Source organism: Heterodontus francisci, chromosome 43, assembly GCF_036365525.1.
Source record: "Heterodontus francisci isolate sHetFra1 chromosome 43, sHetFra1.hap1, whole genome shotgun sequence".
Classification (NCBI taxonomy): domain Eukaryota; kingdom Metazoa; phylum Chordata; class Chondrichthyes; order Heterodontiformes; family Heterodontidae; genus Heterodontus; species Heterodontus francisci.
Genome location: NC_090413.1, coordinates 23,574,212 through 23,587,030, shown reverse-complemented (window position 1 = coordinate 23,587,030; position 12,819 = coordinate 23,574,212).

Genomic DNA, 12,819 nt, shown 5'->3' with positions numbered 1-12,819 from the left:
CAGCCCCCATTACCCCCGTCACTGAAGATGGCAAATTTTGACACACAACTGAAAATCCTCGCATTAATTTTTTTATCACGCCCATTAATGGGAACCTTTAAGCTTTGAAGTAAGTGTTTACTTATGCTTCCCACTCTGCCACCATTTAATTGTAAATATCAACCCAGTACACAAAAAAAAATTAAAAGTGTCAGCCATGGCTTAGTGGGTGGTACTCTTGCCTCTGAGTCAGATAGCTTATAGGTTCAAGTCCTACTGCAGAGACTTGAGCACATAACTCAGGCTGGAGTGCTGCACTGTCAGAGGTGTTGTCTTTTGGATGAGATGTTAAACTGAGGCTCTGTCTGCTTTTTCAGGTGGATGTAAAAGATCCCATGGCACTATTTTGAAGAAGAGCAGGGGAGCTCTCCCCGGTGTCCTGGCCAATATCTACCCCTCAATCCACATCTCCAAAACAGACTACCTGGTCATTATCACATTGCTGTTTGTGGGAGCTTGCTGTGTGCAAATGGGCTCCCGCATTTCCTACATTGCAACAGTGACTGCACTTCAAATGTACTTCATTGGCTGCAAAGTGCTTTGAGACATGCTGTGGTCGTGAAAGGCGCTATATAAATCCAAGTTCTTACAGATTACGAGAATACATAGATAATTAGAATGAAATGGCAACCTGTGTAATCAAAAGCTGAAGAATCCCAAGGTAGGAATCAAATGAGGCTCAAACCAGACCAAATATATTACTCTCCAAACTTAAATGTCCTTTTGTGTGCTCTTTTAAACACGGTCTAAGAAATCTGACCAGGCAAGCTAAGGATGAAAAGACGTTAGTGAACTAGATGGATTTTTTTAACAACAATCTGGTAGTTCACGGTCACCATTACTGACACTAACTTTACATTCCGGATTTATTGGTTTCACTGGTAGAGCATGATGCTATATAGCCCACAATGTATTACTATGCTGCTAATGTGGATCTGTCAGAATCTAAACTGTTTATTTAATGTCACAAAGTTTAATTGCTACAAGCAGATAGACCCTGACGTCAGTTAGAGCATAATTGTTTCTTTGTAGCTTGGCAGCTCTCTGCAAATCCCTGGCTCCTCTACAAGGTCAAAAAAAAGCAGGAAATGACTGGCTTTCTGGTTTACACATTTTAAAAAAAGATTGCTTTCCATTTGTTGCACATCATGTCATTGGAAATGTGATGTCTGAAGTGTGACATCTAAAGTATGACGTCTGACGTGTGACATCTGCAATGGGACATATGAAGTGCAGCCTCTAATTGATGGATCCTTCTCAATGCAAGGGTTTTATATACATAGGATTATAAGATTTTTAAGTACCATTATGTATGTAATACACAGGTTTTTTTTAAATTTCCAAAATATACTTTATTCATAAAAATCTGTAAAAATTACATTCCCAAACAGTTTAAAACAGCATCAAGTCAAAAAATACAAACAGTGCAAAGGTGATCAGTTTCCTTCTATACAATTATGAGTTGCCTCACAACCCTTCCATTTCACATTTGTCCTGCCAGATACATTTTTACATTATACAGGAGACAGAAATTTTCCCGATACGGTTTGAGGGGTACCCATGGATCCAGTCCCTCAGTTCAGCTTGGGGGGGGGGGGGGACCTTACACTGTGGTCTTTCCCGATTGAGCCTTTGCTGCGGCTGCCCCAAGCTTTAGTGCGTCCCTCAGCACGTAGTCCTGGACCTTGGAATGTGCCAGTCTGCAACAATCGGTGGTGGACAACACTTTGCGCTGGAAGACCAGCAAGTTTTGGGCAGACCAAAGGGCGTCTTTCACCGAATTGATAGTCCTCCAGCAGCAGTTGATGTTTGTCTCGGTGTGCGTCCCTGGGAACAGCCCGTAGAGCACAGACTCCTGTGTTACAGAGCTGCTTGGGATGAACCTCGACAAATGGAAGACCAGCAAGTTTTGGGCAGACCAAAGGGCGTCTTTCACCGAATTGATAGTCCTCCAGCAGCAGTTGATGTTTGTCTCGGTGTGCGTCCCTGGGAACAGCCCGTAGAGCACAGACTCCTGTGTTACAGAGCTGCTTGGGATGAACCTCGACAAAAACCACTGCATCTCTTTCCACACCTGCTTTGCGAAGACACATTCCAGGAGGAGGTGGGCAGGTTACACTGCATATTTTGCATTATTGCAAAGCTGATATTAGTAATCTTACAGATTACACAGATGTACATTATGAGGCATCACTTTAAAGTACAACCTCATAAACTATCCGGGTTGGGGGCGGTGTTGGGAGGAGGAGAAAAGGAACACAACTTGTAAGCATTAGTCCCTCCAAGGCTTCTCTCCTCCCTAAATCTGTAACCTCCTCCAGCCCTTCAACTCTCTGAGATCTCTGCGCTTCTTAAATTCTGGCCTCTTGCGCATCCCTGATTTCCATCACCCCGCCATTGGCGGGTGTTCTTTCAGCGGCCTAGGCCCAAAGTTGTGGAATTACCTTCCCAAACCTCTCTGCATCTGTACCTCAAAAGACGCTCCTTAAAATTGACCTCTTTGACCAAACCTTTAGGCACCTACTCTAATATTTCCTTATGTGTTAATTTTTTTGTTTGCTAACACTCCTGTGAAGCACCTTGGGATGTTTTAAAATGTTAAAGGCACTATATAAATGCAAGTTATACTTGTTGGGAAAAAAATGAATACCCAGCAAGTTTGCATTCTGTAGCTGGAAAAACCAGAACTTCCTGCTTATGAGCATCTGAACAATATTAAGCAATAGTATTTAGGAAGGTGTGTCTCTTTTAGTGTCAAAAAAAATTAATATTAAATTTACAAGTTCCCAGCCCAAATTTTTAAGCTTGGTTTTTACACCAGACACAGTTATAATATAGCTGGCAGTCGCTTGTAAGTGAAGCAATCATTCAGACTCCAGAAGGGCATCACAGAAAATTACCAGTACATTTTTATTAATTCATACCAATCCACGTGGGCAATTCTCAGATGCAGAATACAGTAGGTTTAAAAATGCTGACAATGATGGTGCAAAATTATTTTGCAACCTGGGCAAAAAGTGCTTAATATAGAGGCACACAACAAGCAAAAAAAAAAGCTCTCAGGGTAAAAGTGCAGGGAATTTTTACGACCACGCATCTTTTTCACAGAAACATCTCGGCGTCAGTGTTGACCTTACAAACAAAAACTGCCGGGAAACTGAAACTGCTCAGCATCAACAGTCTTGCAACAACCTACTCCAGGACTTCACGGGTCATGCTACAGCCGCCTTTAGATCTTCTCTCATACCCATTGTCATTTTACTGTAAGAGGACTCGCCTTCAGGAAGCCCTAAATACCATTTGATCAGATTTGTTGTCTGACACGTCCGTGCATGAATTACCACAAAAGCTAAGGTTAACTATTGCTGATCTTATCTGGATAGAGTCAAGGAAATGATCATTAAAGTTCAAAGGACATAAAGCACTGACTTTCATTTCTATATAGCCCAAGGTGTAAATCTGTAATATAATCAATGACAGACAGGAAAAGACCCTTTGGTCCATGCAGCCTGACCCATAGATATACACTGTCCATCCCGCCGAAACCATGAGATCTCCGAACTTGGAGGGATCTCATTGATCAAATAGATCCTGGTGGGGTCCTCGAAGATCCTATTGTTCCTGGTGGACTTGCTGTGCTCCTATGGATTTTGGTGTGGTCTCAATAATCTTATTGATCCTGGAGGGTTCTCAGTGATCCTGGAGGAGTCTCAATAATCCTACAGATCCTGAAGTGGTCTGAATGTTCCTATAGGTCCTGGTGGACTTGTGTGATCTTATGGATGCGGAATGGTCACAAGAATCCTATGGATCCTGGTGGAGTCTCAATGATCCCATGGTGCTGAACGGGTCTGAATGATCCTATGGATCTTGGTGGGTCTTCTAGGATCTAAGGACTTTAGACTATGGTAACCTATGGTGTAAGTTCATAAATAAAAGGTGACTGACAGTAGCTGATCTACAAAGAACAATACTGAGAAACCGTCAGAACAGTCAGGGGGCGAGGGGAGAAAAAGGGAGGGAAAGAGACTTTGGAAAAAAATCCCTTTGCAAAATGTAAGGGATCTTGTCTTTTCAGGAAGGAATGTGGGACCATATTTTAATCATGTTAAACAAACGATAATTCCTTCATGGTACAAATAAATCATTTTAGAAGAGTTGAAGTTATTTTATGATCACATAATTAGTGTTTCTTCGAAAAGGCTTATTGTGACCCATTCTGCATTCCATGTATTGTGTTACACTGCTGGGAAACAAACACAACAAGCTTGCAGCGCCTACACATTCTCATTTCAGGGTATGCTCCAGTAATGCAGAGATGCTGGGGTTTTTTCCCATCCCATTTATGCTGCTGTTACTTAAAGAGCTTCAGATAATATTCACATCAGTTAGACTCCACACACACAGACCAACAAATAACACATTAGTATTTACATTGGTCAAAATGGCTTTGTGTACAGTGAAATTACACAGCTCACCATTTTCTCCCTCCTTCTGAAGCTACTAATTCTTGGGCCCATGGGTGCAGATTGCTCCTTTGGTATCTCACCCAAGTGACCATTCTCAGGATTGAGCCTAAACATTAAGGCCAGAGATTCCTATTTCTCTCTGGTGCTCCCCAGTTCAGGATAGATTAAAATGACTGATTGCAGGCTGGTGACTGTAGAGGCAGAAAGCCTTGGCTCAAGGATTGGCAGGCTATTTGGCTGTAGATGGCGTCATGGGTAAGGATGTTTCTATCATTGTCAGAAGTCCGCACAATTATAGGGCCCAAACGTAACTCACTCAAAACCCATTCACTTACACAGAAATCAGGCTTCATAGTTTCCAGCAGGGCCCACTGAATCAGGAATGAGGAGCCCTAGTGGATTGTTCCCCTCTCTAGGCCAGAAACAGTGAGGCCAACTGTGAGATGTGCTAACTTTGCTTGCCTGTAGATCCAATTGAAGAGATTCCCAAAATTATTCTAGGGCAGGAGGAGTCTGCCTCTAATAAAAGCAGAAAGTGCTGGAAATATTCAGCAGGTCAGACAGCATCTGTGGAGAGAGAAGCAGAGCTAATGTTTCAGGTCTGTGACCTTTCATCAGAACTGGCAAAGGTTAGAAAATAATTAAGCTTTAAGCAAGTGAAGGTGGGTGGGGGGTGCTGCTGTGATGTGGGTTTTGTGGGGAAGGGAACAAAAGGGAAGGTGTGTGATAGGGTAGAGGGCAGAAGAAATTGAGTAATTGTCATGGGACAAAGGCAAAGTGTGTGTTAATGCTTGTGGTGAAAGACAACGCATTAGTCTAGAGAGAGTGTTAATGGCAGAACAATGAGCAGCTCTGTCCACATGAAAAAACAGGCACATGGTTAAAAAAATAAAATAAGATACTAAAAATATAGAAAAATATTTAAAAAGGGCCAGTCATGCTCTGAAATTGTTGAACTTAATTTTGAGTCTGCAAGGCTGTAGAGTGCCTAATCGAAAGATGAGGTGCAGCTCCTTGAGCTTGTTTTGATCTTCACTGGTACACTGCACCAGACTAAGGACAGAAATGTGGGCAGGAGTGCAGGGGTGTGTGTTGAAATGGCAAGCAACTGGAAGGTCGGGGTCATGCTTTCAGACTGAGCGGAGGTGTTCCGCAAAGTGATCACCCAACCTATGTTTGGTCTCCCCAATGTAGAGGGGACCACATTGTGAGCAGCGAATACAGTACACTAAATTGAAGGAAGTACAAGTAAATCGCTGCTTCACCTGGAAGGAGTGTTTGGGGCTTTGGATGGTGAGGAGAGAGGAGGTAAAGGGGCAGGTATTGCACTTCCTGTGATTAGGGTAGGTGCTGTAGGAAGGGGACGAGGTGTCGGGGGTGGTGGAGGAGTGGACCAGGGTGTTGCAGAGGGAATGATCCCTTTGGAATGCTAATAGGGGAAGGGAAGGGAGGGGAAGATGTGTTTGGTAGTGGCATCATGCTGGAGGTGGTGGAAATGGTGGAGGATGATCCTTTGGATGTGGAGGCTGGTGGAGTGGAAAGTGAGGACAAGGAAAACCCTGTCGTGGTTCTAGGAGGGAGGGGAAAGGGTGAGGGCAGAAGTACAGGAAATAGGTCAGACACGGTTGAGGGCCCTGTCAACCACAGTGGGCGGGATTCTTCGGTTGAGGACAAAGGAAGACATGCCAGAAGTGCTGTTGTGGAAGGTTGCCTCATCAGAACAGATGCTTCTGAGATGGAGCAACTGGGAGAATGGGATGGAGTCCTTACAAGAAGCAGGGTGTGAAGATTCTGCCTCTATGCAGTTAAATATGACATGGATTTTGAGACTAGGGAGTGCCTCATTTTTCTTCTGAGTAAATAGAAGTAAATATTGACTTCAACCCCTACCAGCCTTGTAATGATCATCTTCCTGGTGTAGCACTAAGCTAGAGGGACTACAAGGTCTCAGATTCGATTCCCGGTCTGCAATGAGCTAGCTGGCCTCAGGCGGAGGTGGGATGATGATCGGTGCAACCCTGGGCTAGAGCAAATCAGACAGGGCTCCAGATCCTGATGGTGTACCAGCACTTCTAGGGATGAGGGAGATTTTGAGTTGGTGCTTGGGATGGGGATCCCTATGATACCTGGCTGGCAGGTGGTGTGCACCCCTGAGGTCCACCTGCCTTTTCCTTCCATCACACCTGAGGGCCACTGGAACCTTCTCTGCTTCCTTCCCCCTCTGCTACTTTGCTTTAACCATTCGCACAGCCTCTGAGTCTCACATAACCTTTTATTTCTCTCATCATGTCTCCTTTTTTTCACACTGTTAGCAGTTCTGTCCAACTCCTGCTCTCCACCTTGGCTTAGTGGGTAGCACTTTTGCCTCTGAGTCAGAAGGTTGTGGGTTTAGGACCCACTTCAAAGACTTGAGCACAAAAATCCAGGCTGACACCTCAGTGCAGTACTGAGGGAGTGCTGTACTGTCAGAAATTTAGTATTTTGAATGATCGTTACACCAAGGCCTCCGCTGCCCTCTCAGGTGGGCGTAAAAGATTCCATGGCATTATTTGAAAAAGAACACAGGTTTTCTCCCCAGTGTCCTGATCAATAGTTAAACCTCAACCATCACCATAGATTATTGATTTCATTGGCCTTTGTAGGAGCTTGCCAAGTTCAACAGTAAATACACTTGGAATATACTTAATTGGCTGTAAAACATTTTGGAATGTCTTGGGTTCATGGAAAGCCCTACAAAAATGCAATAACCCAGATTATCTGGTCATATCACATTGCTGTTTATGGGACCTTGCTGTGTGCACATAGGCTGCCACGTTTCCTACATTACAACAGTCACTATACTTCCAAAGTATGTCATTGGCTGTAAAGCACTTTGGGACATTCTGAGGTCATGAAAGGCATTATATAAATGCAAGTTCTATACATATACATAAAGCTGTGCTAATCTCAAATAACATCCACTCATTTTCTGAAAGATCTATTTTCTCTGTCACTTCACATGTTGATTTAAGTAAGAATTGGAATGTGCATTTGAGATGATTGTGAGCTGCCAAGGGGACATGTCAGTAAGTATCATAATATTTTTGCAGCAGGCAATGAAGTATTAAGCCAGCTATGATTCCAATGTGAATTTACCCCTTTGCTAATATTAAATAGGGTCTTCTTCACACTATTATGCTATAACCTTAAAGAAATATTAAGAGAAACTGGCTATTATCAAAATAGTATTGTTTCTTTGATTTACTCCATACTCCACACAAAACTCCTCCCACCCCTCTTCATCTCACCCTATCAGCATATCCTTCTATTCCTTTCTCACTCATGTGTTTTCCCATAAATGCATCTATACTATTTGCCTCAACTAATCCTTGTGGTACCGAGTTCCATATTCTCACCAATCTCTGGGCAAAGAAGTTTCTCCTGAATTCACTATTGGATTTATTAGTGACTATCTTGTGTTTATGGCCTCTGGTTCTGTTCTCTATGACAAGTGGAAACATCATCTCTCCGAGCAAACACTTTTAATTTAAAGACCTGTATCAGATCTCCCCTTGGTTTTCTCTTTTTGACAGAAAAGTGTCCCAATTTGTTCAGTCTTTCCTGATACAGTACTACAATTGCTTACAATATTTTTGGGCTCAGGAGGAGAAAAGTTGGACAACTTGTACATGGTTGTTATCCAATGACAGCTATTGAAAGATGTGTGTGTGAGCATGTGCCTAACAGACCTGCCTGTGGTGTTTCCCCAAATTTCAGTCTAGGCTCACACAACAAAAACTTGCATTTACATAGCACCTTTAAGGTAGTAAAACAAACCAAGATGCTTCAAGAGAACATTATTAGACAAAAATTGCCACCAAGCAAAAGAAGGGGGGCATTAAGTCAGGTAACCAAAAGCTTGGAGAAAGACCTAGGTTTTAAGAAATGTCTTAAAGTAAGACAGGGAAGTGGAGAGGTTTCGGGAGGAAATTCCAGAGCTAAGAGCCTGGACAGGAATGGCTGCCAATTGTGGGGCGAAGGAAATCAGGATACACAAAAGGCCAGAATTATAAGAACAGAGTTCTTGTTCACAAAGGAATATTTGGGACTTTTTTCATGTGTTTACAAACAGATAATATCATGACATGAATCACATCAAATTTCACAGTTGTTTCACTTGCCCCTGACATCATCATGACAGAAATTAAGTCATTTCTTTAAGTCATCCCCAAACAAAAAACCTTGCTTAACCAAATAGTCAAAACTGAAAATACACATTAAAGCTTCACCCAAAACATTAAACTTTCTCTTCACAGATTTCAATCTGACCAATTGTGTATTTCTGACATTTACTGTATCACTAAAATGATGTTAAACTCCTTTTATATACGGACAATAAAGGTACTGGTATTTTATTTTTATATATTTTATTTTATACCTTATCACATCATCTCAAAATGCTTTTTTCACTGGATGAATTACTTTTGGACTGAGGCGACTACTGTTCCATCAGCAAAAACGTGGCAGCTGTTCAGTGCCAGCCAAAGTAAGGCCTTTAAATTTTTCATCCAACCTGGTGTCATTTTAGACTCATACCCATCCCACATTTCCTCTGCTAAAACTATTCTCCCCTACTGCCTCACTAGGCAGACTATGTCCTTATTTTCATATGAGAAGCTGGAACAAACACAGGGGATCATCTGTCAGTGCTGGCTTGTAAAACATTAAACAGTGCTGCTGGGAAGAGGGATGGTTTTGCTGTAAGGCTTTTTAAAAATATGTTTTCAGCCCCACTTCACATTTGTTTTAAAGCGTCACTTTGTAAAAATAGATCTATTTGCAAATTGGATTTTTTTTGTTTGTCTTTTTCTTTTGAGGATTGTACGCATTTGAAATGCCAAACTGGAAACTCCCAGCTGCTCTGGATCAGCACACCAACGAGGGGGTTCCCGGAAAGCGAGCCGCTCTGACATCATTCGCAGTTTCCGCTTTTGCCCATATTTGGACTTGGTTTCCGCACGTCAGAGCGGAAAGCCCCGGTCACCCGTTCGACGTTGCACGTCACGCTGCCAACGCTGTTGCAACTTTCTAAAGTTTTTACACAACTTCAGGGTAGGGCAGGAAACGATTATATTTCACTCTGTCAGTCCTTGTATCGTCAGCAGATTTCGCAATTACCTACCAGAAGCAATCTATGCGTTTAGATGTATGTTCACATAAATTTAAATCCAACTCTAAAAACTTAAATATTCAAAAGCTTTGAATTAAATAACTGAATTTTAAAGCTATATCATGCTCTATTAAATGAGATATTAAAATACTGCTGTTAAATAGAAAGAATGAAGAAAAAGATTGATTTTATTTAAATATACTGACATATATTTTAATCTGAACCTCTGTGTGTTCTGCAGGAAGCTAACAAGGACAAAGTCATGTCATGGGACTTAGGAATGTATAAAATGGCAAGAAACCGTTTTGTTATGTCTGTGGTCAATTCCAGTGTTGGCATCTATCATTGACTACAGAAGGATCTTTTTCCCTCTAATTATTTACCAGCAACAATTCCATCAGCATTGTTAGGGATTTGTAGAACCATCATTACCCATTATCTTCTGGTACACATTGGCAGTGGACAAGATTCCTTTTTGCCAAAATATACTGAAAACATATTAGACTCATACCCATCCCACATTTCCTCTGCTAAAACTATTCTCCCCTACTGCCTCACTAGGCAGACTATGTCCTTATTTTCATATGAGAATTGTCAGATGACAAAAATGCCAAGGTCTATCTAGTTTGCTTTCCACCACCCTGGTAGTCACATGATACAATGATAATAGAGTTGTTGATGAAGATCTGTAATCACACTGTATAAAATGAAAACAACACACCCTAACTAAAGACAATGTTCGATCAGGCAGCAATCTATGCGCTGAGATAGATAAAGTCAATCTCATTCTTCCACACCCTCAATTCACTGGCATTTTAATTGATTAAAGTCAAATGTATCCTCCAGGTCATTTGATAGACTCCTCTCCCACCCTAAAAATTTCAACTCAAATTCCTCCTTGTTCAGTGTTTTTCCCTCCGTTCTTGACAGAGCATGGCCCTCTGGTGACACAAACACAAAACCATTTGTTGGAACAAAATGTAAATTTGACAAATATAAAATATACTTCATTCATGATATCTTAGCAAGAGGTTCTTAATGTACTTCAGCACAAAATGTCAGCCGACACTTCAGTGCACTACTGAGGGACTGCTGCACTGTCAGAGGTGACTGCCAGATGAGAAGTTAAACTGAGGCCCATCTGCCTTCTCCGGTGGATGTAAAAGTTCCCATGACAATATTTTGAAGAAGAGCAGGGCAGTTCTCCCTGGTATCCTGGCCAATGTTAATCCCTCAACAAACACCACTAAAACAGGTTATCTGGTCATTATCACATTGTTGTTTGTGGGAGCTTGCTGTGCATAAATTAGCTGCCGTGTTTCCTACATGAGTGACTACCCTTCAAAAAGTACTTCATTGGCTGTAACGTGCACTGAGATGTCCTAAAATTGTGAAAGATTCTGAATTAATTAATTAATTCATGCATTCATTAATGTAAGTTCTTGCTTAGAATATGTTCCTTTGTTGATGTTAGAGTCAAATTACTGGATCAATTATTTGCTGAAGATAACAGCTGCTTACTTAGCTCAGGATGATTGATGAGCTTAACTTCAGTAATGTAAAAATATGGTTTTAGATTGATTCACAGACTGTGCTGTGTTGCTGATCTCCAATGGGATGTCAGTTGAAGTGCTTTAATTAGCCTAACTGGCCCTTGGTTACTGGGTGGAAGAATCAACCTGGGTTGTCTGCTCCCGATCACCATCCAGTGATGCCTGCCAAGAAGTGGGTGTCTGGGCCTATTGGGCGAGAACAGGATTGGGTGAGGTTGTGATGTTTTCCACAGTTTAGCCTGTTGACACTCATTGTCCATGCTCACTCATGCCAGTTGGGCAAGAAGGGCTTCTGGAGCCACTGGGATTGTAACCCAGCATAAGCAAGTGCCTTCAGGTGAGATGGGGAATAAACCTTGCTGGGCCAAATGTGAATCTTCCTTTTACCTCGTGATTCAACAAGGTTTATCCATTCAATATACTGTATGAGAACTGAAAGCTAACACTTGGCTTTCATTTCTTTACTGGATTAAAGATTATGTTATCTACATTTCTGAACCCTCAGATTATGAACAAATTATATGTTCAGGACTTTCATTTTCTTGCAAACTTAGTTATGTCTTTTTACAAAGGAGTTCCTTGTAAACAGAACTTCTAATGTTTCATGAGAGAAAGCCTTATAATTATTCAGTAGACTAGTTTACATTTTTATTTAGGCTCATTATGATTCCAGTGTCGGTTAATTGGTTAACTCTTTCAGGGTGCACTAAAAATGGATAAGCCATATGGGCTTGAGATGTTTTTGTGTGTATGTGTTTCTTCCCTCCTCTCCCCCAAGATGGTGACTCAATCTAGTGTCCAGTTCTCCAGGCTATTTTAATGTGAAAACCTGGACAATAAGCATTCACTAGTCAGTCAAGCACATAAATATCACAGCTAAGCCTAATCCTGTGCTTAACCCATGGTCACCTTGGCTCGTTCTTACTTTGGAGTCAGAAGACTGTGAGTTCAGGCCCAACTCCAGAGACTTGAGCACAAAATCTGCTGCTGCACTGTCAGATGAGACATTGGACTGAAGCCTGGGCTGCAATCTCAGGTGGATATAGAAGCACTATTTGAAGAAGAGCAGGAGTTCCCATGGTGTCTTGGTCAATATTTATCCCTCATCACTAAAAATATTTTTTGGTTACTCTTCCTTATAAATGTTTGTGAGACTTTGCTGTGGTAAAATTGGCTGCAGTGACTCCCTACATTACAACAGTGACTACGCTTCACGAGTAATTAATTGGCTGTGAATGTCCCAAGTTCATGAAATATCCTATATAAATGGCTGTTTCTTTCCTTCTCTCTTTCCAGAAGGGATCACTCGATAGGGATCAGGAGCAGGAATTATGGCTGAAATACCACCTTCCCCTCCCCCCTTCCCAGCCCAGTGAGGCAGAGGTTCAAAGAAATCTTAACTGGACTTATTTAAAGGTCGCTATAGATAAAATAAATTGTGGTCTGGCACCTCTTGTGAGTATGAGGGCACGGTCTCCAATGTGGACACCTGTGGCATGTCAAGACAACAGCATTCTGTTGCAGCTAATGAATGTCAGTAGCCAAACAGGCCACGATTCAAAGGACTTTGACTAATCCTTTGTTTAAATATGTTCATCACTGCATCCAC